Raw genomic sequence first — 25,330 nt, forward strand, 5'->3', positions numbered from 1 at the left:
CACTGCCGAAGAGAAGAAATTGGCTGGGCATACGCCAATGAAGGATCAGTTGACTCTTGTCCTACGTGCCAACGCTAGTGGGGACTTTAAAGTCAAGCCCTTACTGGTTTACCATTCAGAGAACCCTAGGGCCTTTAAAGCACACAACGTCGATAAGGATCAGCTTCATGTTTTCTGGCGATCCAACTCGAAGGCCTGGGTCACTAGGCAATTCTTTGTGCAATGGGTTAACCAAGTTTTCGGCCCCTCTGTGAAGAAGTATCTTCATGAACAGAAATTGCCTTTAAAGTGCCTGCCATGCCTTGACAATGCACCCGCTCACCCCCCCCCCCCCCCCCCCCGGACTTGAAGATGATATCTTCGATGAATTCAAGTTCATAAAGGTGCTGTATCTTCCACCGAATACCACCTCTATCCTCCAGCCCATGGACCAGCAAGTCATATCTAATTTTAAGAAGCTGTACACCAAGCACTTATTTAAGCAGTTCTTTAATGTCACGCAAAGCACCAACTTAACTTTGCGTGAATTTTGGAGGGGCCACTTCAACATCGTGCACTGCTTGAAGATCATAGATCAGGCTTGGGTGGGATTAACTCGACGGACCCTCAATTCTGCCTGGAAGAAGCTGTGGCCTGATGCAGTTTCTCCCCGAGATTTCGAGGGTTTTGACCCCGAACCTGATCCCGTGGTCGGTGCAGCGGAAGCCGTAGAGGAAATCATCTCCCTTGGCAAGTCCATGGGTCTGGAGGTCGACGCAGATGACGTTACGGAACTCGTCGCCGAACATCACGACGAACTTACCACGGATGAGCTCAAGGAACTCCATGCTATGTCGGAGCACATGAGTGATGACGAGGAAGGGAGCGAGAAGGTAGAACATGTGTTAGGTTCGGCGCATATAAAAGAGGTGTTAGGAAAATTTCAAGACGTGGTCGACTTCATCGACAAATACCATCCAAAGAAATTGCAGGTTTGTCATGTAGTTTCTCAATTCGATGATGTTTGCCTAACTCACTTTCGAAACATTCTGAAAAGCCGTACCAAGCAATTATCTATCGATAATTTCTTTAAAAAAACTGCGAAGCGAACTCGTGATGAAGAGGATGTAAGTGATTCGAAGAAAACGGCAAAGAGTGAAGTAGAAGAAAGTGAAACAAAGAAAATAGTAAAGAGTGAAGTGAAAATTCAGTCAATTTTAAATGTAGAGAGTGAAAGTGATTAAAATTACGTAATCATCAAAAAGAAAAAAAGAAAATGTAAAAAAAATATAAAATATAAAAATAAAAAAAAAATAAGCTAAGTTATGTTAAAGTTCACTTAATGTAAGTTAGAATAAGTTACGGTAGTGTACGTTTATCGTAGTTAACCTCTCTACCTCCTCGCCGCCCGTCCGTCTCCTCTCTGCGTAGCAAGACTGACAACACCTGCGCCGGAGTTTCTAAGGTAAAGTGACGCTAAAAACCCATTTCTTATTTATCATTTTTTGCTCATTCTTCTTATTTACATGTCTATTCTTCTTATTTACATGTCTATTATCTGATTTAGTGTTCATTATTCTACTGGGAAAATTATGTGTAGTAGTTTATTTTGAAGTTGTCATAGGTTTTTGGGCTCAACCACGGATTAACCCTATTTCAATGTATTCTTATGGGAAAATTCGTTTCGACATCCGAACATTTTCTACATCCGAAGTTGGTTCTGGAACGGATTAAATTCGTATGTAGAGGTACCACTGTATACAATATATATATATATATATATATATATATATATATATATATATATATATATATATATATATATATATATATATATATATATACTTTATACATATATATTTGTATATGTAGACATTCATAAAGTATACATGGGTAAGAGTGGCAAATGGAAGAGTGGTAGAGAGGGCATTAATGGATTATGTGTTGATAACAAAATATAATGTTTGGAAGATTGAAAGAGGAGCACATGTTTAGGGGTATGGATAACGGTATGTCTGAACATTTTTTGGTGGAAGGAAAATTAGTTGTAGCAAAAGCGTGGGGGAATAGAGTGGGGGGATGTAAAAGGGAGCTAGTGAGGGTTGAAGAGTTAATAAAACTGTGGGTAAAAAGTTGATATAAAAAAAGGTTGAAAATGGCATATGGCAGAGTGAAAGTGAGAGAAACTGGTAATTTAGAGGAGGAGTGGAAGTTAGTAAAAGGAAAATTTGTTGGGATTTTAAGTGATGAGTGTGGCAGCATGAGGAAGGCAGTGAATGGTGGAATGAAGGAGTGAAGGTAAAAGTGGAAGAGAAAAAGAGGGCATTTGAAGAATGGCTGCAGAGTAATAGTGTAGAGAAGCATGAAAGATATAGAGATAAAAATGTGGAGATAAAGGGCAAGGTAACTGAGGCAAAGAGGGCGGGTGACCTGAGGTAGGGTCAGGGATTGGGTCGTTCATATGAAGAGAATAAGAAGTTTTGGAAAGAAGTGAAGAGAGTAAGGAAGGCTGGTTCAAGAATTGAAGAGACAGTGAAAGAGGGAAATGGAAGTTTGTTAAAAGAAGAGGAGGCAAGGAAAAGGTGGACAGAATATTTACAAAGTTTACTGAATGTTGAGGATAATAGGGAGGAAGATATAATTGCTGTTGCAGGTATTGAGGTGCCAGTGATGGGATATGAGAATGAGAGAGAGATTACATGAGAGGAAGTGAGGAGAGCACTAGATGAAACAAGAGTAGGAAAAGCACCTGGTATGGATGGTGTGAGAACTGAGAGGTTGAAGGTATGACTGTACTTGAGTGGTTAGTGTTTTGTGTTGTCAATGGTAGCAGTAGATTGGGTATGTGCATGCATTGTACCACTATATAAAGGTAAGGGAGATGTGCATGAGTGTTGTAATTCAAGGGTATTAGTTTGTTGAGTGTGGTGGGAAAAATGTATGGTAGAGTACTGATTAATAGGATTAAGGATAAAACAGAGAGTACAATCTTAGAAGTACAGGGTTGTTTTAGAAGAGGTAGGGGATGTATGAATCAGATTTTTACAGTTAGGAAGATATGCGAGAAATATTTAGCAAAAGGTAAAGAGGTGTATCTTGCATTTATGGATCTGGAGAAAGCATATGATAGAGGTGACAGGGAAGTGATGTGGAGAGTGATGAGGTTATATGGAATTAGTGGAAGGTTATTGCAAGCAGTAAAAAGTTTCTACAAAGGTAGTAAAGCGTGTGTTAGGATAGAAAATGAAGTAAGCGATTGGTTTCCGGTGAGAGTGGGGCTGAGACAAGGATGTGTGATGTCGCCGTGGTTGTTTAACTTGTATGTTGATGGAGTGGTGAGACAGGTGAATTCTCGAGTGCTTGGACGAGGATTGAAACTGGTAGATGAGAATGATCATGAATGGGAGGTAAATCAGTAGTTGTTTGCGGATGATTCTGTACTAGTATCAGACGCGGAAGATAAGCTTTGCCGATTAGTGACAAGAATTTGGAAGGGTATGTGTGAGAAGAAAGTTAAGAGTTAATGTGGGTAGGAGTAAAGTTATGCGATGTACGAGAAGGGAAGGTGGTGCGAGGTTGAATGTCATGTTGAATGTAGAGTTACTTGAGGATGTGGATCAGTTTAAGAACTTGGAGTCTGTTGTTGCAGCAACTGGTGGAGTGGAAGCAGATGTACGTCAGGGAGTGAATGAAGGATGCAAAGTGTTGGGGGCAGTGAATGGAGTGGTAAAGAATAGAGGGTTGGGCGTGATTGCAAAGAGAGTTCTGTATGAGAAAGTGATTGTACCAACTGGGTTGTATGGATCAGAGTTGTGGGGAATGAAAATGATGGAGAGAGAGAAATTTAATGTTCTTGAGATGAAGTGTCTAAGGAGTATGGCTGGTGTATCTCGAGTAAATAGGGTTAGGAACAAGGTAGTGAGGGTGTGAACGGGTGTAAGAAATTAGTTAGCAGCTAGAGTAGATAAGAATGTGTTGAGGTGGTTTGGCTATGCTAAGAGAATGAAAAATGGCTGCCTGGTAAAGAAGGGGATGAATGCAAGAGCTGATAGGGGAAGTGCAAGAGGAAGGCCAAGGTTTGGGTGGATGGATGGAGTGAAGAAAGCTCTGGGTGATAGGAGGATAGATGTGAGAGAGGCTAGAGAGCCTCCTAAAAATAGGAATGAATGGCGAGCATTTGTGATGCAGTTCCGGTAGACCCTGCTGCTTACTCCGGTCGCCTAGGATGACCGTGGAGGTAGCAACAGTAGGTGATCCAGCATTATGAAGCTTCATCTGTGGTGGATACCAAGGTAGGGTGGGCTGTGGCACCCTAGCAGTACCAGCCAATCTCGGTTGAGTCCCTTGTCAGGCTGGGAAGAACGTAGAGAGGAGGGGTCCCCTGTTTGGTGGAATTGCCTTATATATATATATACATATTTATATATATATATATATATATATATATATATATATATATATATATATATATATATATATATATATATATATATTTATATATATATATATATATATATATATATATATATATATATACAGTGAGCCCTCGCTACTTCGCGGTTCGACCATCGCGGATTCACCACTTCGCGGATTTTTTCCATAACGCATGTATATATATATATATATCGCGGATTTTCCAGAAATTTCGAAAATACCGCGATGTGACCGATGGTGCGAGGTTGGAGAAAATCAGGAAAATTGAATCATGATTGATTTTCAATATAAATGAACCTTTGAGGAGCAACAAAGATATCATTTGTTAGAGAGATAGAGAGAGGTAAGGAATGGGAGGTAGTGAAAAGTAGCCCAGAGAGAGAGAGAGAGAGAGAGAGAGTGTGTGTGTTGTTTTAAATGTAATAAACAAAAAAAATTGATAGGTTATAACACATTGGTGCTTATGTAATATCAACTGTATACTGTAGACGGTTTGAATAAGTTAAGAAATGGTATAAACGATACTTTGTTAGTGTATTCGTACACTCTCAAGAGTGGCAGCTAGACGTCAGCAGATCTAATCACAGCCAAAAGTAAAACAAAAAAGAAGTCAACAATACTCGATTTTTAAAACACACCCGAAATTTAAAAACAAAAGTACACGCTTTCTTAATGTGCAATTAACTATTTAAAGAGTAGCAATTTTCTAGGATAAAATGATGTTTCCCAAAAAATAGTGGTTTGCTGATGAAATCGGATGCCGTATTTTTAGCAACGATTGAAATGGATGTAAACTCGGCATAATTTTTTCGTTTCGTATTTAATTGACACTAAAAAAACTAATTTTAGTTTCTTCATCTATATGTAAGTATTGTATAACACGAAGAGAGAGAGAGAGAGAGAGAGAGAGAGAGAGAGAGAGAGAGAGAGAATGAATCAGCTGTTGTAATCAAATGCCGTGTTTTTGTTTCGTGAGAATTTCATCGCCACGACTATAACAACAACACACTGTACTGAACTTTACAGTATTATACAGACTACTATAATATGGTAAAGTAAAATATTTGTAATAACCTATTTTATATGAAATGGGGCTATTTTTTGTTTAAAATTTACATTTACGTACGTAAAACAACTCTCTCTCTCTCTCTCTCTCTCTCTCTCTCTCTCTCTCTCTCTCTCTCTCTCTCTCTCTCTCTCTCTCGTAAATTGTTTTCCAGCTTTGCTACGTATGTATGATTTTATATAGATACGGTAAATAATATTTGTAATAACATATTTTCTAAAAGCTTTTACTGTAATATCATTATTTATCACTTTCATCATGCGCGTTAAATGCCTTCATTTGTTTACTGAGCGTACTTTATGATGCCGTCGTTTCAGGCGGCGTCATAAAGAAAAACATTTCATTTGGAAGTCCTAAGAAAAATTAAGTAAAACATTGGTAATAACAAAATCAACATACTGTACTGAATAATCAATATAATCGATGCAAAAACTAACCTATACACAGATGTGTAAATGCATTTGTTTCTTCATTATGATCAGAGATAAACGTAAACAAATCATTGGTTGCCATTTTTTATCGTGCTTTTTGGCGTGTTTAGGAAACGCATGATATAAAATCGCCTTTAATATTTGTGCCTGTTTTAGTTTAGGGTACTGTAGTACATGCATTAAGTGTTCTGTACATTAAAGGGTAGTTTGTTAACAGTACTACGTACAAGGGAATGTTTTAAAAGTCTGAATATACATGTTAAATAAATACGTAAATATGGTGTCACTACTTCCCGGATTTTCACCTATCGCGGTCGGGTCTGGAACCTATCTTCCGCGATAAACGAGGGCTCACTGTATATATATATATATATATACATATATATATATATATATATATATATATATATATATATATATATATATATATTATATATATATATATATATAAATATATATATATATATATATATATATATATATATATATATATATATATATATATATATATATATATATATATATATATATATATATATGTATATATATATATATATATATATATATACATATATATATATTGTCATACAAATGATTATTTTTGGATAAATTTCATATGCAGAAGGTTTATGTATGTTATTGATACCTTTATTCATGAGTTTTATTAGTTAATAGGAAATAGAGAGACAAATGCAGTTAGTAGTAATTGTAAAGATATAGAGAGAATTGTGGAGAGACATGAGAGTGAACGAGAAGTTAGGCATGTTGTTTTCAGTTACTTTCGTTAAGTCCAGAGATACTTCCCGTAAACATCTCCTGACGTCCTGTTCCATTCTTAAATGACTCATGGGGCCCAGACGAATGAGGCGCGAAAACCGAGCAAATAGTCACATGATTAAGGATAGCTTGACACGCCCAGGACGACGATATATAAGCAACAGTGAGAGGGGATCTCTCTCTCTCCTGCCCCAAAAGTCACTAAGTATACCAGGTCTAAGGACCTACTTTAACTAACCAGACTCAGGGTGAACAACTAGTTGTGGCTGCACATACATTAACTGAAGGACGGCGTATATTCAGGACCGTTTAGCAGCCGAGGAATTAAGGTGAACCATTTTATCCCTTGAAACGAAGGACGGCGAACAGAACTATTACGCCCGCACCTGATAGACTGTGAGTGTGTTTGGCGTGACGTCCCAGAGTGACCGAGGTGACTAGAACATCGCGCCAGCCTTCCAAACACCTGATGAAGGCTCATACTTCAGCGATGGCAGAAGGCCTACGATGGACGTATAGGCCCAATTAAACAAGGATACATCTAACTCTTCAGCCAGTGTCAAGACTTCTGAATTCAACGCTACAGATATATGTAAAACCCATTCTTTTTATGACTGCTTTGTATGTGACTGTTCAACCTTTTTATGTCTAGTAAAGGCAAAACTCGGCACTTGTATCCCTCACCCACGTAACTTTTCTGATGTTATTTCTTGAGAAAATCATTAAGTGTTAAACAAGAATGGATTAAAATACAATTAAGAAATAGTAAGTAAAGGTAAAATTACTAGACAATTAATAAGAAGATTTATTGAGAAGCTTTATTACAAGAAGAACCAAAGGAATCATCACAAATGGTGACAGCGTTAAGGGATACTTTGCCGTGTTATATTAAGTGTTTGAACTAATACTGGCTTTATTTCAGATACGTGTTGAACCTTTATATGTGTTGCATTATAAGTGTCGAAGAATTTCGATACATAACCTCAAGAAAATAGAGGGAAACAAAAGGAGTTTGTGAACCAATGGATATGTGAGTAGTTTGCATGCTTTCGTTCGCTCTCTTGTTCTGTATAATTAATAAGGTCTCTCTATAGAATAGGAAGTTAGGGCATTTGTCTCTCGTAAGAAAAATTTTGGTGTGTTTTAGTTTTCCTTTTTTTTCAAAGTGGGCTATGAGTCTTGATAATATTTTCCAAAGACTCACACATTACTAGTAGCATACAACTTGAGATTAACTGCAGACAGACGATCGCAAAGTGCTAGTGTAGGAAGACGTGAAAATTTGACTAGAAATACTAATTTGAGTAACCGAAGTTCGAGTCCTTTAAGAGCAAATATCGCCAATATGAATTCCGCTGGGCTGATCACACAAACCACACGTTTTTGTGGTAATGTAGGTAGGGATAATTCCGACAAACAAAGATTAGAGAAATACAGTGTAGATAAGTGGTTAGCGGATACAGAGAATAGGATCGCTAGTTTTAAAATAACTTTGTATAGGTTTACCGCAGCTAAATTTGAAGGTGAATCCATGACCAGTTTGTGTACCCAGGTTCTAAATCATGTAGGAATAGTTAGGGAAGACATTTTGTCATTACCCACAATCACGGTAGGAGACAGAACCAAGTTTAGTAAGGATAATAACAAGCTGGAAGATTTAGATGAAATTCTGACTCATGTGACCCAGGGTAAGTTGTATGCAGCCTTTGCCCAGAAACTCACAAAACCTTCAGCAAAATTCAGGAAGCGATACAGCAAAACGAGACACAAATTGACGAGGTCACTTTTTTGGCGAATACCAAACAAAAGAGGTATCAGAATTACAGGGAAGATAAAAATAACAGGTACGGTAGGAATAAACATTACAATAAAAATTATCATTATAACCAGCCCCCTTACAAGTCAAATGAACAAAACAAAGGAAATTATAATGTAACATATAAATCTATGGGAAATTATCATCATAAGGGAGCTAGACCAAAGAGTAGGTATTGCCAGTGTTGTCAAAGAGGAGGTCACATAGACGAAGAATGTTGGTACCAAGGTAAGAAATATAATAAACCCTCAGAAAATACTCCTCAGGCACAAGCAAAAGATAACTCAAACCCTACTAATTACTCCGAAGAAAAACAAGGTAACAGAAAGTGACTAGAAGAGCAGGAAAAGAGTCCAGGAAATAGGGAAACCAAAGAATGGAAGGATGTTGCAGGTAGCGGAGGGACATCCACGTTGCCAGCAACATATTTATCCTTCCGACAGCAATCATTACCTAAAATAAATATCAAGATAGAAGGTAAAGAATGTCTTAGTTTGATAGATTCACGAAGTACTGTAAATCCCATAGGGCTCCATACCTTAACTGATTATTTGAATATACCTATTTCCGCGATTAGGAGTGAGGATACATTAGTTCAGGGAATAACTGGCAATCAGGTTAATAATGTAGAAGCCATTGATTTAAACACTGAATTCTTAGAGAAGTGTCAAGTGCCATTTTTGGTCCTATAAGAAGTAGCATTTCCCGCTCGAGCTTTGATTTCTTTTGCAACAATGCAAGATTTTGGCATAGTATTTCATTGTCAAGAAAGAAGACTAATTCTAAAGGGAAATAATCAGGCAGTCTGTTTCCAACTTGTCGATGACAAGTCCACTACAAATTTGGCCAATTTGCAGGGGACCACTTCGATAGTTGAAACACACTCCGGTTCAGAAAGAGAAAGGGAAATCAAAGTAGAATCCGAAGAAAGGGAGAAAGAAGAAAATTTAGCAATTGCACATAGAAAGGGAGAAATTACTTCTTGTGAAGGCAGCACAAATACTAAGGAAGGAAATGTCGACAAAGAATCTGTGAGAATAGATAAAAAGGAATTCCAAGAAGTTTTGTTGCTAGGCTCATTGAACTCACAAGAGTTAAGACACTTAAGAGAAACCGAATTTCATAACGGAGGAGATGAAGATTCATGTTTTTGTACTGAAGTACAAACTGGGAAAATAAGTCTGATCAGCACAGCAGAGGAAAACAAAGTAAGATTTAGATTAGACAGAGATGTAGTACAACTGCCCAATACTCTTACTAGAGTATATTTAATAACCCGCCTACACACAAATAATGAAGTAATATTGACCCCAGAAAGTTTGCCAGAATATGTCAGAATGGATAATTCATTAGTTCAGATGGAGGGATTAGCCTGTTCTACTTATCTCAAAAATTATTCTGATAAAAGACTTCCTTTGTTAGCGGGTACCTAATTTTGTACAGGAATAGAAGTTACACATAAGATGATTCCGTTAGAGGAGGAAGCATTCTTTACCATAGGAAACATTGATGCAGGAATAGATAGGGAGATAGATAAAAAAGATTTTCCTGAGTACAGAAAAAGATTAATAGAAACCTTAAATAAACATAGGCAGGGCATAGCAATTACGGGTGATAGGTTAGGTAGGACCGAGGTGTTAAGACATAAGATAATCCTAGATGATGGAGCCAAACCCTTTTTTATACCTAATTATAGATTACCTATCAGCCAACTTCCAATAGTAGATAAAATGATAGAAGAAATGAAGCAAGAAGGAGTGGTCATACCCTCTAAATCACCTTATAATTCTCCTATGTTGTTAATTCCAAAGAAAGATGGAAGTTACAGATTAGTGATTGATTATCGCAAGTTGAATGCGAACACAGTTCCTGATAGAATGCCCATGCCTGTAATAAATTATGTTTTGGCTCAATTAGGAGGAGCAAAGATCTTCTCATCCTTAGATCTACTAAGTGGATATTGGCAAGTACCTTTAGACGAAGAATCTAAGCTATTAACTGCCTTCAGCACACATAAAGAACACTTAGAATTTCAGGTAATGCCATTTGGATTAACATCAGCTCCATGTACTTTTGTAAGATTAATGTTACAGATCTTAGGAGACATAGAGAATGTTTCAGTCTATTTAGATGATGTCATTATATTTAGCAAAGACATGGAGAGCCATTCCAGAACCATAGAAATCGTTTTAGAACGATTAAGACAGGAAGGATTAAAGATAAAAAAGATTAAGAAATGTCAATTTTTGAGGAAATCTTTAGAATATTTGGGACATGTGATCAGCGCTGATGGATTGCGCATGCAAGGGAAAATAAAGGCTATTGTGAAATATCCTGCTCCACAAAATCTGAAAGGTGTAAGAAGATTTTTAGGAATGATAGGTTACTATAGACCATTTGTCAAAAATTTTGCAACTATAGCTAAACCATCGACAGAATTAACTAAGAAGGATGTAGAGTTTGAATGGAAAGCAGAACAAGAGGAGGCTTTTCAAGAGTGGAAAGAGAAATTAATCCAAGATCCTATATTAGTGTATCCAGATTTTAGCAAGCAGTTTTACTTAGTATGTGATGCTTCAAATACAGGAATAGTAGCAGTTTTGTTACAGAAAGCAAAAACCAGAATGAGGGTAGTATATTATGCAAGTAGTCTTAAATGCGGCCGAACGAAATTACAATACCACAGAAAGGAATGTTTAGTCATTATTGGGCACTGAGAAAGTTTCGGCACATTTTGTTAGGACACAAAATAAATGTACTTACTGATCATAAACCCATCTGTGACCTATTTAAGAAGCGAGCTTTCACTAATAACTTGAAGTTTAATCGATGGTTTATTAGTGTACTAGAGTTTGCTCCAGAATTTAGATACATTCCAGATAAGTTTAATACTTTAGCAGATGGATTATCTAGAGCACAAGAGGATACTGAAAGAATTATCACGACTAACACTTTTTGTTTCAGCTGTCAGGTCGTAGACTTAGATTTGGAAAGAGTAAAAATAGAACAAGGGAAACAAGCAAGTATCAGGAAAATAATAGGAGATTTGTGACAAGATGAAACTTCTAGGTCAGATTTTGAATTAATAAATGGGATATTATATAAGAAAGCTAACGATAGGAGTGCTTGTTCTAGATTATATGTACCTAACACACTGACTAAGGAAGTATTAGCTATAACACGTATCCACAAGTTGGCAGGACATCCAGGAATCAAAAAGACTCTGAGAACAATAAGTAGGAATTATTTTTGACCTAAGTGCAGTGAAGAAGCCAAGGAATTTGTAAATGAATGTCAAACTTGTAATAGGCATAAAGGTCATGTAAATGTCAGAGCTCCTTTAGAAAAATATCTTAGTAATTTAAACCCTTTTGAGGTAGTTCAGATAGATCATATAGGACCCTTTCCAAAAACTTTGAGAGGAAATAAGTATATACTGGTTTTCATTGATTATTTGATTCGGTACTTAGAAATTGTTCCAGTTAGAGATGGAACTGCTGTTTCGGCTGCAGAAGCCTTAAAAACCAGAATACTCACAAGACATTAGTGTCCAAAGGTACTTTTGTCGGACAATGCTCCCGAATTCATCAGTGAGGTAATGAAAAAGCTTTGTGAATTTTTTGAGATTAAGAAATGTGAGAAAACCCCTTATAAACTGAGTTCAAATGGGACAGTAGAAAGGGCCAATAAGAAGATACTGGATGTACTGCGAACTATCATTAGTCCAACTACAGAAGATTGGGATATAGCTTTAGAGGATGTTCAGTTTACTTTGAATAACACAGTGAATGAGACGGTAGGAGAAACCCCACACTTTTTGCTTTATGGTTATCAGAAAAGACTGCCTACCTCATTGTTAGGTGACGCAAAACCTCCTAGGCACACATATGATTATCAGGACTATGTAGCTTGGAAACTGCAAAGAATCTTTCAAATAATAAGACAGACCAGACAATCTCTAGAAAAAGGGCAACAGGTAAATAAGAAATACTATGACACAACTAGTTCCAATACTGACCTGAAGATACCCTCACAAGTATATATAAAGGTACATGTAAAGGAAGGACCAAATGAAAAGGTGTCTCCCAAATTTGAAGGTCCATATCGAGTGTTAGAAAGGGAAAAGATTAATAAATTTAAACTGATCCATGAACAGAGTTTAGATGTAAGGTATGCCCATTGGAATTATATAAAGGTTGTAAAAACTAATCCATGGCCCTCTCAACTTCTACAGGAAGTGGTGGAAAAACTTCCTTCTGATCCTACCCCTAGTGGTCGGTATCACTTGCGAAATAGATATTAAAAGTGGGGCCTTGATACAAACACATGGAAAAGGTGAACTGTTACGGATTTTGCTGTAGTAAAGATCAATGTCAATTCAATATCAGAAAGGGAAGAACATTTGAAACAGTTAGATAAAGAAATACGAACGTGCATACTAACCCATAGTGATTCTGCCTTTGTAGAATTATTAAGAAACTTACAAGGTAAAATTGAAGACATTGTCAGGCCTCAAAGAAACAAGAGACCTTTATTACCTTTTGTAGGTACTGCATTTAGTGCTTTGTTTGGAGTGGCTACAGAAAATGATGTTAAATGTTTAACTGATCGTGTAGAACTAATCGAGAAATGGGCTAGCCAGAAGGGTAATCTTATAATTACTCCAATAGAAAATAATAATAAGAATGTAGAAAACATCAAAAAAGATGGTGGAATTCGTTAATCAATTTAATGTAAATGTTTCTAGCGAAATAGCTGACCTAGAAAAAGTGTTTAAGTTAATTCATGAAGTGGAAATTGAGATTAGTGATCATAAGGAATCTGTGAACGGACTAATAAATGCACAAAAAGGAATACTTAGCCCTGCTATCATTTCTCCAAAAACTTTGAAAGAAATCATAGATTGGTGTATAGTAAATAGTCATTCCAAGCCTTTGATAGAGGATATATTTTGGTATTATACTATGTCAACTGTGAAGGCAATAAAATGGTATTTGTTGGTACTGATTCCTTTTAATGGTATGAATTTATTTGACCTATATACAATACATCCTTTCCCAGTTAAAATAGTAAATGCAACAGTAATTTGGAACCATCCTAAGGTTCGTCTAGCATTGGATGAGAATAAATTGTTGATGATTATTTTAGAAGAAGGTGAACTAGAACAATGTGTATTGAGAAGTGAAAGTCAATCCATGTGCAATTTTGTGCATATTAAACAACCTGTAAACGATTTTCCATTTATACAAGGTATTTTCTTTGAGAATTAGGAATTGATGAGAGAGTGTAAATTTGAAACTTTTAGTTTGCCATACAGGGCATTACATTTAGGTAATGAAATCTTTGTTTATGTTCAAAATACTAAAACTGCAGAAGTTACTTGTAATGGGAAGACTCAACCATTTAAGATAGAAAACGTGAAATCATTTACAGATTCTGGCTCAGTAGTAATTCCTGATTGTCTCTATTACGTACCAAGTGTGTTTTTACATTATGAATTAAATCAGTCTTCCATTGCAAAGAGTTATGAAACCAAGATTAACCATTTTAAGCTAGACAAATTAACAGTGGTAGAAAATGTGGCAATGCCACTTGATAATGATTATGTTCTATTTTACAAGCAAGATGTTGCACCATTTCTAACTATGTGTAATGTATTTTTGATTATGCATATTACTGTGGTAACCTATAATGTGGTGAAGTATTTGATTTTCAAAAAGTTAGAAAGGATTAATGAGTTACTAGTACTTATTACTGGGAAACCTAAGGAACAAGTTTGTTATTTTGTGGTATGAGGATTCTATAAGAATCCTAGTAGCTGGCCGAGTGGTGTCAGACAAATTATTATTTTTGGATAAATTTCATATGCAGAAGGTTTATGTATGTTATTGATGCCTTTATTCATGAGTCTCATTAGTTAATAAGAAATAGAGAGACAAATGCAGTTAGTAGTAATTGGAAAGATATAGAAAGAATTGTGGAGAGACATGAGAGTGAACGAGTCCAGGGATACTTCCCGTAAACCTCTCCCGACGTCCTGTTCCATTTTTGAATGACTCATGGGGCCCAGACGAATGAGGCGCGAAAACCGAGCAAATAGTCACGTGATTAAGGATAGCTTGACACGCCCAGGACGACGATATATAAGCAACAGTTAGAGGTGATCTCTCTCTCTCTCCTTCCCCAAAAGTCACTAAGTATACCAGGTCTAAGGACCTACTTTAACTAACCGGACTCGAGGTGAACAACGAGTTGGGGCTGCACATACATTAACTGAAGGACGACGTATATTCAGGACCGTTTAGCAGCCGAGGAATTAAGGGGAACCATTGTATCCCTTGAAACGAAGGACGGCAAACAGAACTATTACGCCCGCACCTGATAGACTGTGAGTGTGTTTGGCGTGACGTCCCAGAGTGACCGAGGTGACTAGAACATCGCGCCAGCCTTCCAAACACCTGATGAAGGCTCATACTTCAGCGATGGCAGAAGGCCTACGATGGACGTATAGGCCCAATTAAATAAGGATACATCTAACTCTTCAGTCAGTGTCAAAACTTCTGAATTCAACGCTACCGATATATGTAAAACCCATTCTTTTCATGACTGCTTTGTATGTGACTGTTCAACCTCTTTATGTCTAGTAAAGGAAAAACTCAGCACTTGTATCCCTCACCCACATAACTTTTCTTATGTTATTTCTTGAGAGAATCATTAAGTGTTAAACAAGAATGGCTTAAAATACAATTAAGAAATAGTAAGTAAATGTAAAATTACTAGACAATAAGAAGATTTATTGAGAACCTTTATTACAAGAAGAACCAAAAGAATCATCACACACACACACACACACACACATATATATATATATATATATATATATATATATATATATATATATATATATATATATATATATATATATATGTATGTATGTATGTATATATATATATATATATATATATATATATATACTGTATATATATAAATATACATATACATATGTATATACAGTATATAATTGCTCATGTTTGCACAAATATACATTTATAACTATATACATATGCAGTATATATATATATATATATATATATATATATATATATATATATATATATATATTATATGTATATGTGTGTGAGTATACATATATAGACATATATACCTACACACAAACGCATATACTGTATAAAAATTATATTTATATTGTGTATATATATATATATATATATATATATATATATATATATATATATATATATATATATATATATATATATACATATATATATATATATATATATATATATATATATATATATATATATATATATATATGAACATGTTGTGACACAGCTTCTAACGTTGAAACAGATGAATTTTTGAGCTCCCTTATATTCTTCAATATATTCTTTCGTTGTGTGTAGTAACTAATTTTCAATCACAGAGGGTGTAGCTAAAAAAATGTCTCCAAGCACCAGCGGTATAACAGTCTACTCTGCCTTTTCCACTCGTCACCTGACCTTTATATATGAGGGACCAATACTCCCGAATATTCCTGACAGACGAGAAGCGCCCAAGTTCCGCCAGTAACTCACTCTTGAATCTCTTTACGGGCGTCGAAGGATTATATAGAAATCTCGTTTCTGGACACAATGATATTTCAGTCATGAAGTACATTATCATATATAAAAAATGAATAGTTTTATTTTCACATCAACATATATGAAAAAATGAGCCCTTTTCACAAGTTTTATGATGCACTGTAAAATATTTAACATACTGTACACATAACAACACAAAGGTTACTGAGACTGCCATGTATGACTTGTTAATAGAAAGAAATGTCGTAGATACTTTTCCAAATGTAGAATTGATACTTAAAATGTACATGCTACTTATAATTTCTAAATGGTGAGGTGATAGAGCAGTCTCTAAATCATTAATAACTGAAAATTATATTTGCTCAGTGATTGATCAGACAAGACTAGTCAACCTAACTATTCTCTCCGCCGAACATGATGTGTTACGGTCCATCAATGATGATAATTTACCGTTGGAGAGTTATAGGTTTCTCTAACTGGCCAGACAGTATTACATTGGATCTCTCTCTCTGTTTACGATTCCATTTTTCTTTGCCTACACAAACACCTAATAGTTTAGCATATTTTTCCTACATTCCCCTCTGTCCTCATACACATGTCAACACTGAGATTATCAAATATTTCCTCACTCAAGGGGTTAACTACTGCACTGTAATTGTTCAGTGGCTCCTTTCCTCTTGGTAAGGGTAGAAAAGTCTTTAGCTCCTTAGCTGCTCTTTTAGCAGCTCTTTTAGGAGAAAGACATTCCAAAATCAAACCTTTGTTCTCTAGTTTTGGGTAGTGGCATGGCCTCTATACTATGGTCTACCATTCTCTTGGGGTAGAGTTCTCTTGCTTGAGGGTACTCACGGCCACACTATTCTATCTTATTTTTCTTCTTATTTTTTTTAGTTTTTCATAGTTTATACGTATAAAGATTTGTTTAATGTTGTTAATGTTCTTAAAATATCTTATTCTAATTATTGTTTACTTCTCTTATAGATTGTTATTTCCTTATTTCCTTTCCTCACTGGTCTATTTTTCCTTGTTAAATCCCTTGGGCTTATAGTATCCAGCTTAGCTAGTAATAATAATAATAATAATAATAATAATAATAATAATAATAATAATAATAATAATAATAATAATAATAATAATAATAATAGTATCTTTTTTACATCAGAGTAAGAAAGAAGTTGTCCTAAAGTGTGAATAGAAAAATGAAAAAATATGAGGTTTTGAATAGATACTCAAACTCTAAATGAACCATGCAAGTTGTTAAAACCATCTCTCTCTCTCTCTCTCTCTCTCTCTCTCTCTCTCTCTCTCTCTCTCTCTCTCTCTCTCTCTCTCTCTCTCTAGTTTTTTCTAAAATCAGTTAACTGTGCATATTTTTTGTTTCTTAATATTTGTACGCAAATATCCAAATTTTGCCCTTCTCTTTTTTTCATTGATTGATAGAGTTGGCTTTAATTATGTTTCCTAGAGAGAAAATATGAACAACAAAGGATGCGGTTTATTTATTTTCTTTTTACCCCAGATGATTGAGAGTTTCCACAAGCTAAATCCGTCCATGATAGTACAAACCTTTAAAAAAATTTTTAAAAAAATTCAATAACTTTTTGGTTTACATTATTTCTTTTAACATTCGAGTCGCTTTCATTTTCAAAAATTTCATCGCTCAGTTTAAACAACCCATTTTCCTTTCAACTTCCATCTCTTTGCCCCGTTAATTTTATTATAGGTTTTTTACTCTCATATATGACAAACAAACCTTTATTCCTATTAATTCTCCTTTATTTCACATAAGTGTTTCAGAGAAAAGTATTTATTGCCTTTTCTTTTTTGCAAAGGACCATTGAAGAGAGAGAGAGAGAGAGAGAGAGAGAGAGAGAGAGAGAGAGAGAGAGAGAGAGAGAGAGAGAGAGAGAGAGAGAGACATTTTTATTTCATATAGTACATGTATCATGTGCTTAAATCTTTTCCATAATCATTCAAACCCAATAAAATGCAACTCAAAACACACATACATACACACACAAACACACATACAGATATATATATATATATATATATATATATATATATATATATATATATATATATATATACATATATATATATATATATATATATATATATATATATATATTATATATTATATATATATATATATATATATATGTATATATATATGTATATATATATACATATATATATATATATATATATATATATATATATATATATATATATATATATACATATATATATATATATATATATATATATATATATATATATATATATTCTTTTTGCAAAAGTTCAGCATGGTCCTCTTTCGTCACTTATATAAAACTTTTTTTTTTGAGAAAAAAATCACACTGTATGTTAAAAGAATGAAAAGAAGAATTCTTTTTTTAGATCAAAGTGATGCCTTGTGGTGAGGGTGTAAGAATGCTTCCACCGTGTCTTGCGTGTGTTAGAAAGCAACTTAAAGGACAGCTGCTACCTTGCAGTCTCGCTTTTTAGCGAAAGGCTAGGCCCACTGCAAATAACTGTGGAAACTGTTGCCTTGCAGTTGGACTATTTAGTCAAAAGTTATGCCCACCAAACCACCAATAGCTATGGTTGACGACTGCAACGGTATGAGATTGTAAAAAACCCTCTGCCAAATTGTAAACCACGCCTGATGGAAGTATAAATTTCATCCCTGTAAAAAATATTTACCTTATCATGATTTTTGTCCAAGTTATACAATGCTAGAGGCATGGACTTCCACTACTGTTAGGCCATTGATTAAATGTAGAGCAATTTTAAGAAATGGGGTTCTGCTGGAGCTCTAGCCAACGACGGACATTTAATTTTTGTTCTGTTGCTTGGTTAGCTGTTTTGCTGATGATTATAGAAATTAATTGTTATTTATCTTATATTGGAACCTTGACCAACGTGTTGCCAGGCCATGGCAACTAAAGATTCTGTAGGAGATGTTGAAATTGGTCTTGATTTATCGAGCAATGGAGTAAGGGAAACAAATGATCCTTTTACATCTGGGAGGAGAAGGAAAATAATGAAGAAAACAAACGTCAGTGATATAGAGCTAGATGACTGTGATGGAAAGGTTTTAGATAATAAGAAACTGAAAGTAGTCTGCAGGGAAGTTACGACGAATACAACTCCAAGTCTGACCTTTGATGAGTCTGCTGCTGGCCCCAGTACATTGCAGTCGAACAACTTCCTAGGTAATGGTACTGAAGCCAATAATGAAAGACCCAAGTTAAGGAAATATTTGTATTTTCCCAACGAACTGGAAATGGTTTACAACGGCAAGATGAAATGGACGGCAAGACTTTATAAAAAGTATTCAAATTTTGAAGTTTTGTTTAATGAAGGAAAATACAGACCTTATATAAATGTTAAGAAGGAAAATGCACTTGATGTTCCAACTACCACAGGGTTTAAAGACGTAATATTAGAGAAACCGAAAAATGAAGGAAAGTATACCAAAGTTATTGTTTGGTTACCCATTATGTATGGATCCAAATGATTTATTAGCAGATGGAAAGGTTATTCAGGTAAACGATGTGAGGTTAAGCAGAAAGGTGAAACTAGTTTAAAACCAAAGGTGATCGCACTTATAAGAGGTAAAGCTCAAAAGAAAAAAAAAAATTTCCTTGCCTTAGAAATAAATGGGTTGTGTATAAGGAAAATCATATTTTATGTTTTAAATGCAGCAAATGGGGTTATATTTTATATAAATGTGAGAGTAACTTTAAATGTAAATATTGCAGCAAAACTCATGACTTTAAAGAATGTTTGGATAAGATAGAAAATAATGTTAAAATTGTATAAAAATGATGCAACTAATACTAATTCTTGGCTGTACAAAATGAGGACTGTTATTGGGGTTAGAACTTTAAGTATTTTAGTTTCCCAATCACAGAATAAGCAAGAAAATAGGGCTGTTATACCTGTTACGAACGTATAGGAAAGACGAGAAGAAGAAAGGCAACTTCAGAAGGGAGAGACCTTTAGTTGTAATCTGGTTTGTGATAAACATGACAGTGTTATTCAAACACTTCGTTTAGAAATTGAAGAAATTGAAGAAGTAATCATGAGCATGCATGATACAATATCAAGAGTATATAACGCTACTGGTAGACATTTTTCTGCTGGTATAAAGGAGAATGTTTCTGAGGCGAGTGCTGTCGATACTGGTTGTAATAATGTCAGTATTCAAAACTAGGTTAAGATTGTAGATGGCATCAATTGTAATGATCTTATGTCTGTCAGAGATCGTGAAAATACAGAGTTAATGATTACCGATAATGTGTTTCTGGGTAACTCCATTTATGACAGAAATTATGAAGCAAGGGCAGATTTGCCAATTGAAAGGAGAGGATGTGACAAAATAGTTGTAAGTATTGCTTTCTTGTTAGGTACAGTTCTAGAGTACATGCAGCGGCCAAATGACGACCTTAAAATGGATGTGGTTACTTTTTCTAGAAAAATTAGGAAAGAAATTGATAGGAATGGAGGGGCTTGTCTTAAAACTTTGTCGTGGAATGTGATTAGCCTTCAAAAAAGAAGAACGGATGTCCATTCCTGGGTTCTTGCTCATGATTTCAATGTAATAACTGCCAGAATCTGGTGTTAATGGAGCAGGTTTCCAACTAACAGGATATCATTCATTTGAACTTCAGACAGATATTGATAAAATTGTAAGAAGTCTAACAACCTTTGTAAAAATAATTTACCTGCTGTTGTGTTTATTGATTTAGAAATCAAAGGAACTGGATGTTTTTTGTGTGGAATTATATTTTAAGGATATTATCGTACATATAATTAATGTGTATGTGCTTACTGATAAGTTGGATCTTGAGAATTTGCGTAGGGTTATTTTTAACGAGCCCTGTTTATTAGCGGGTGACCTGAATGCTTGATATTATGATTTGGGCAGCAGTGGTAGCCAAAACAAAACTGGTTTTGTATCAAATAACATAATTACTCCTTAGAAAATGCCAGGATCTTGGGAAATGGTGCACCAACGCACGTGAAAGATGGAAGTATGGATTATGCTTTACTTTTTAATTTGTTTGAAAGTACAGATGATGCATTGATTGTTGGTGCGCCTGTTAGTCATCACTTTGCTATTGAAGTATCTTTCAACATAAAAAAGACGTTTGTCGGTGAAAACAAGGGAAAAAAAATCTGATTTAAAGCATGATAAATAAAAGTCCATGAATAAAGTTGGTGACTGGTCATCAAAACATTGAAAACATATTCTATGAGGATTTGCTCACCTTCAATAATAGTATTAGGAATACTCCTTTAAAAAGGGGCTTTACGTTATCAGAATAGTATGTAGGCCTATATTCGAATGACCAAATAGTTCGGGGTAGGAACCAATTACTTCGCAAAGCTCAAAGTAATTGGAGTAAACATCCAAATGATAATCGTCATAGAAAAACCATGATGAAGATAGCAGACGGGACCACAGAGATAAGGAAGAAGGTTGAAAGTAAATATTGGGATAATTTCTTGTAAGAAATATCTTTTACTAAAGAAATTGGTTCTGTATGGAACTTAGTCAATAAAGTGAGAAAGAAAGGGAAGAAAATGGTTGTTCATCAGTATCCGAATGGTAAGGCCAATGAATTTATTAGGGAATGGCCTAAAACCACAAGTATCGGTGGTCTCCCAAACAATGTTTAGGCCTGCTAACGTAACAGGCGGTATAATTGTAGATAACTTGTAGCATTACAAGAGACAATCAATTGCGAGACATGTTTACCATTTACAAAGAATGAATTGTTGTTTTGTATGAAGAAGGGTAAATCTACTCCTCCTGGTCAGGATGGGATAACAATTGATGTTATAAACTGCTGAATCATGATGGAGGATAGTCCTTTGTTAGATCTAATTAATTTTTCATATAAAAAGTGCAGGCTACCTTAGAAATAGAAAATAGCTCTTATTATACCTATACCAAAGAGCAACCGAGAATATAGACCTATTTCACTTACATCTTGTTTATGTAAATTAATGGAGAGCCTTGTGTTGAATAGATTAATGTATAGGATTGATGACCAATTATCGCCGAATTTGTTTGGTTTTATAAAGGGAAAGAGTAATTTGGACTTTGTTCTTAAAGCTTTAAGTAAGGGTAATGCTAAATGTAGAGCATTTGTTGACCTAAAAGAAGCTTTTGATAGAGTTTGCAGTGATGATATTCTAGAAGAGCTTGTCAGCAAAGGTGTCATTGGAATTTTACTGAAGTGGAATAGGAGTTACTTGACTGAAAGAAGAGCAAAAGTTTTGTTCCAAGGATATGAGTCTAAGGAAATGGTGATGGAGTCAAGTATTACTCAAGCTGGTGTTCTTAGTCCAACCTTTTTTAAAGTTTTAATGGACGAAATTGCAAGGCATAATTTTTCTGCTGGTACCGAGGTTGCTGTTTATGCTGATGGTATTTTGATTCAGTATGTTAGTGTAACCATTTTGGTGAGGGCATTTGCAGAGTTGCAAAATTTATGCATGCACATGGGCTTGATGATAAATGAAGAAAAGAGCAAATTTCAGTCAAGGAAGGGGAATAGGAATGTAGTTGCCACAAACAGTAAAACTTTGGAAAAGTAAACAATTTTAAGTATCTAGGCATGTATATTGGATTTAACAAAAGCATGGTTGAAATCAATTACTTGAAAAATGTTTGTCTAGCTCAAATGAAACCTTTACAGATGTTAGCAAATAAAGGTAACGGTGCTAGTATTCCTGTTTTAAGGATGTTGTACATCAGTGCAGTGCATTCAGTTATTGACTATATATCACCTGTGCTGGTGAATTTTTCGAACGCTCAGTTGAGACCTTTGGAAGTGGTCCAGAATAAGGCACTGAGAGTTATTTTGGACGGTTCTATGAGTACTAGGATTGAAATCATGAGACTGCAGTTGAATCTACCGAATGTTGTTGACTGAATACAGGAGGTAGTGGCTATGGCTGCTCTTCGTATGATTAGAAGGGGAGAAAGATCCTTAAAGATGGCTATTGACAGCTATTCGTGTAATAGAGGATGTATTTCTAAGTATAATAATTATTTTAAGAAACTGTACAATATATTGAGAAAATATGTGTTAAACTTTTGTGTAAAATTACAAGTGGCTCCAGTTAAGCCGTGGTTGCGTTACAAATATATGTAAGTATTTGAAAACTAGATTGTAAACTCGTGAGTGTAATATACACGAATCGAAACAGTTCATTTTGTCTGAAATTAACTCCCTGCCTAAGGCTAATAGTATACATATGTATTGTGATGGTTCATGAGAGTGGTATTAAGGTTGGATGTTGGGTTGTTATAAGAGAATATTATGAAAATGATGTGAGTACTGATGAGACACTCTCAAAAAGAATAGAGAATAAAACTTCTAATACTATAGCTGAATTACAGGCCATACATGAAGGGTTAGCCTTAGTAGTAAACAAGATGAAAGATGTTTTTGTTCTCGTTGATTGGCAGAGTACTTTTCTTGCACTTAACTGTTGATATCCCGTTGACAGACAGTTAGTGAATAAGTGTAAATAACATGTATATGCAATAAAAGATCAGGGGACATGTGTCAAGTTTTTGGGGGTACCGTCTCATGCTGGTATTAGGTTGAATGAGATGGCCGAGAGTTTAGCAAAGGATGCTACAGATAAGAAAAATATTGACATAGAAAGCACAATGACTCTGATTAGCATAAAGAAAGGTCCAAAAATAAAGAGGTCATTGTGGAGAGCGGCTGAAATTCGACAAATTTTAAGCAATGGTAGTGTCAGTATGAGACATTAATTTCTCGTGTTGGAAAACAGCAATATTGTAAATGAAAGGACATTATCTAAACTAGATACTTTAATAATGAGGACACGTGTGGGAAATAAATATTCTTGGGATTACATTGATGAAGAAAATCTGAATGTAAGTGTCGGGAATTTCGAACTGATCACTCGAAATTCCCGCCATTTAACTCCACCTACATTACGTCAAATTGGAGGGAGGGTTGAGAGAACTCGTGGGCGAATGAATGTGGTTTAAGACGAGACTGTTTTAGAACCTAGAGAGCAACCGCCTGGTAGGGAAGGTGCTGAAGTTAAAGAAATCGAGCATTTGTAATTTATGATTCAGAAATTTAATGTCATTTTATTGTAACATGACGAAAATATCCTATGTAGAAATTTAGGTTCAGAAAAACCGCGGGAGCAAGGTGTCGTCCGTGGTGCAGAGCTCAGCTCTGCCTCTTTGATCCGACGTCCTCAGCCGAAGTAAGTCCTTAATTGTACTCTCCCCCCCCCCCCCCCCCTATTGTACCCAGGTCGGTTTCCATATAGGTTTTACAAGTGTTCTGTAAAATTTGTATCTATGAATATTTAGTCGACCCTTGTGATTGGGGATCAGTGCTGTCTTGTAAATTACGTGAAAAGGCCTCGGTATGCCGTTTATCGAGGTAACTTGTTAAAAGATTAATTAATTTTGCTTAATTTTGAGTCCGGTGCGGACTTAGTTTTTTCAGTAACGCATGAGGTCATTTAGTCAAGTGTCTCTTTTGTATGTCGAGTAAATGTTTAATTATGTATTTCCCTCGTATTAAATAATTATTTTTGTAACAAACTTGTTAAAATATAGCTGTATTTTAGTTAACTCCTGAAGGGTTTTGGGAGGCTTGCCTCTTCAAGGCCTTGCGATCCACCCAGTACATCGGGCAGATTTAATAAACTGGTGAAATTCACAACATTTGGTCCTTCGAACCGGATCACAAGCGCTTCCCAGAGCCGGACAGGACTAAATTAAAATATGAGCTTTTGAGGGTGGGAGAGAAGTAACAATTAAGGTCCTCAACGTCTCGGTGTGCGATCAACCACGTGTTAGTTTTCTTGAGTCCCCTCTTCGTAACGTAGACGTAACTTCTTTTCTTCTTGTTTAGATAACCTCCCGTAATTACAGTAAAGTAGTCAGAATGGCAGTGGCCACGATCGTGCACATCGAGGCGTCGATGGGCCTAGTGAAAGACTTGCTTAGCGAAACACAAAGAGCGCTATTAGAGACCTACTCTGAGTCCGTTTACCAGAATTTGGTAACGGAGTTGCAGGCAGAGGTCCGACAGCTAAAAGAGCTATACAAAAGTCAGCGCGTGAAACTAGAGTCTAGTATCGAAGCCCGAATCAGGCACACGTTAGGTGAAGCTACACACGCTTCTACCCTACTGTA

Source organism: Palaemon carinicauda, chromosome 20, assembly GCF_036898095.1.
Source record: "Palaemon carinicauda isolate YSFRI2023 chromosome 20, ASM3689809v2, whole genome shotgun sequence".
Lineage (NCBI taxonomy): Eukaryota > Metazoa > Arthropoda > Malacostraca > Decapoda > Palaemonidae > Palaemon > Palaemon carinicauda.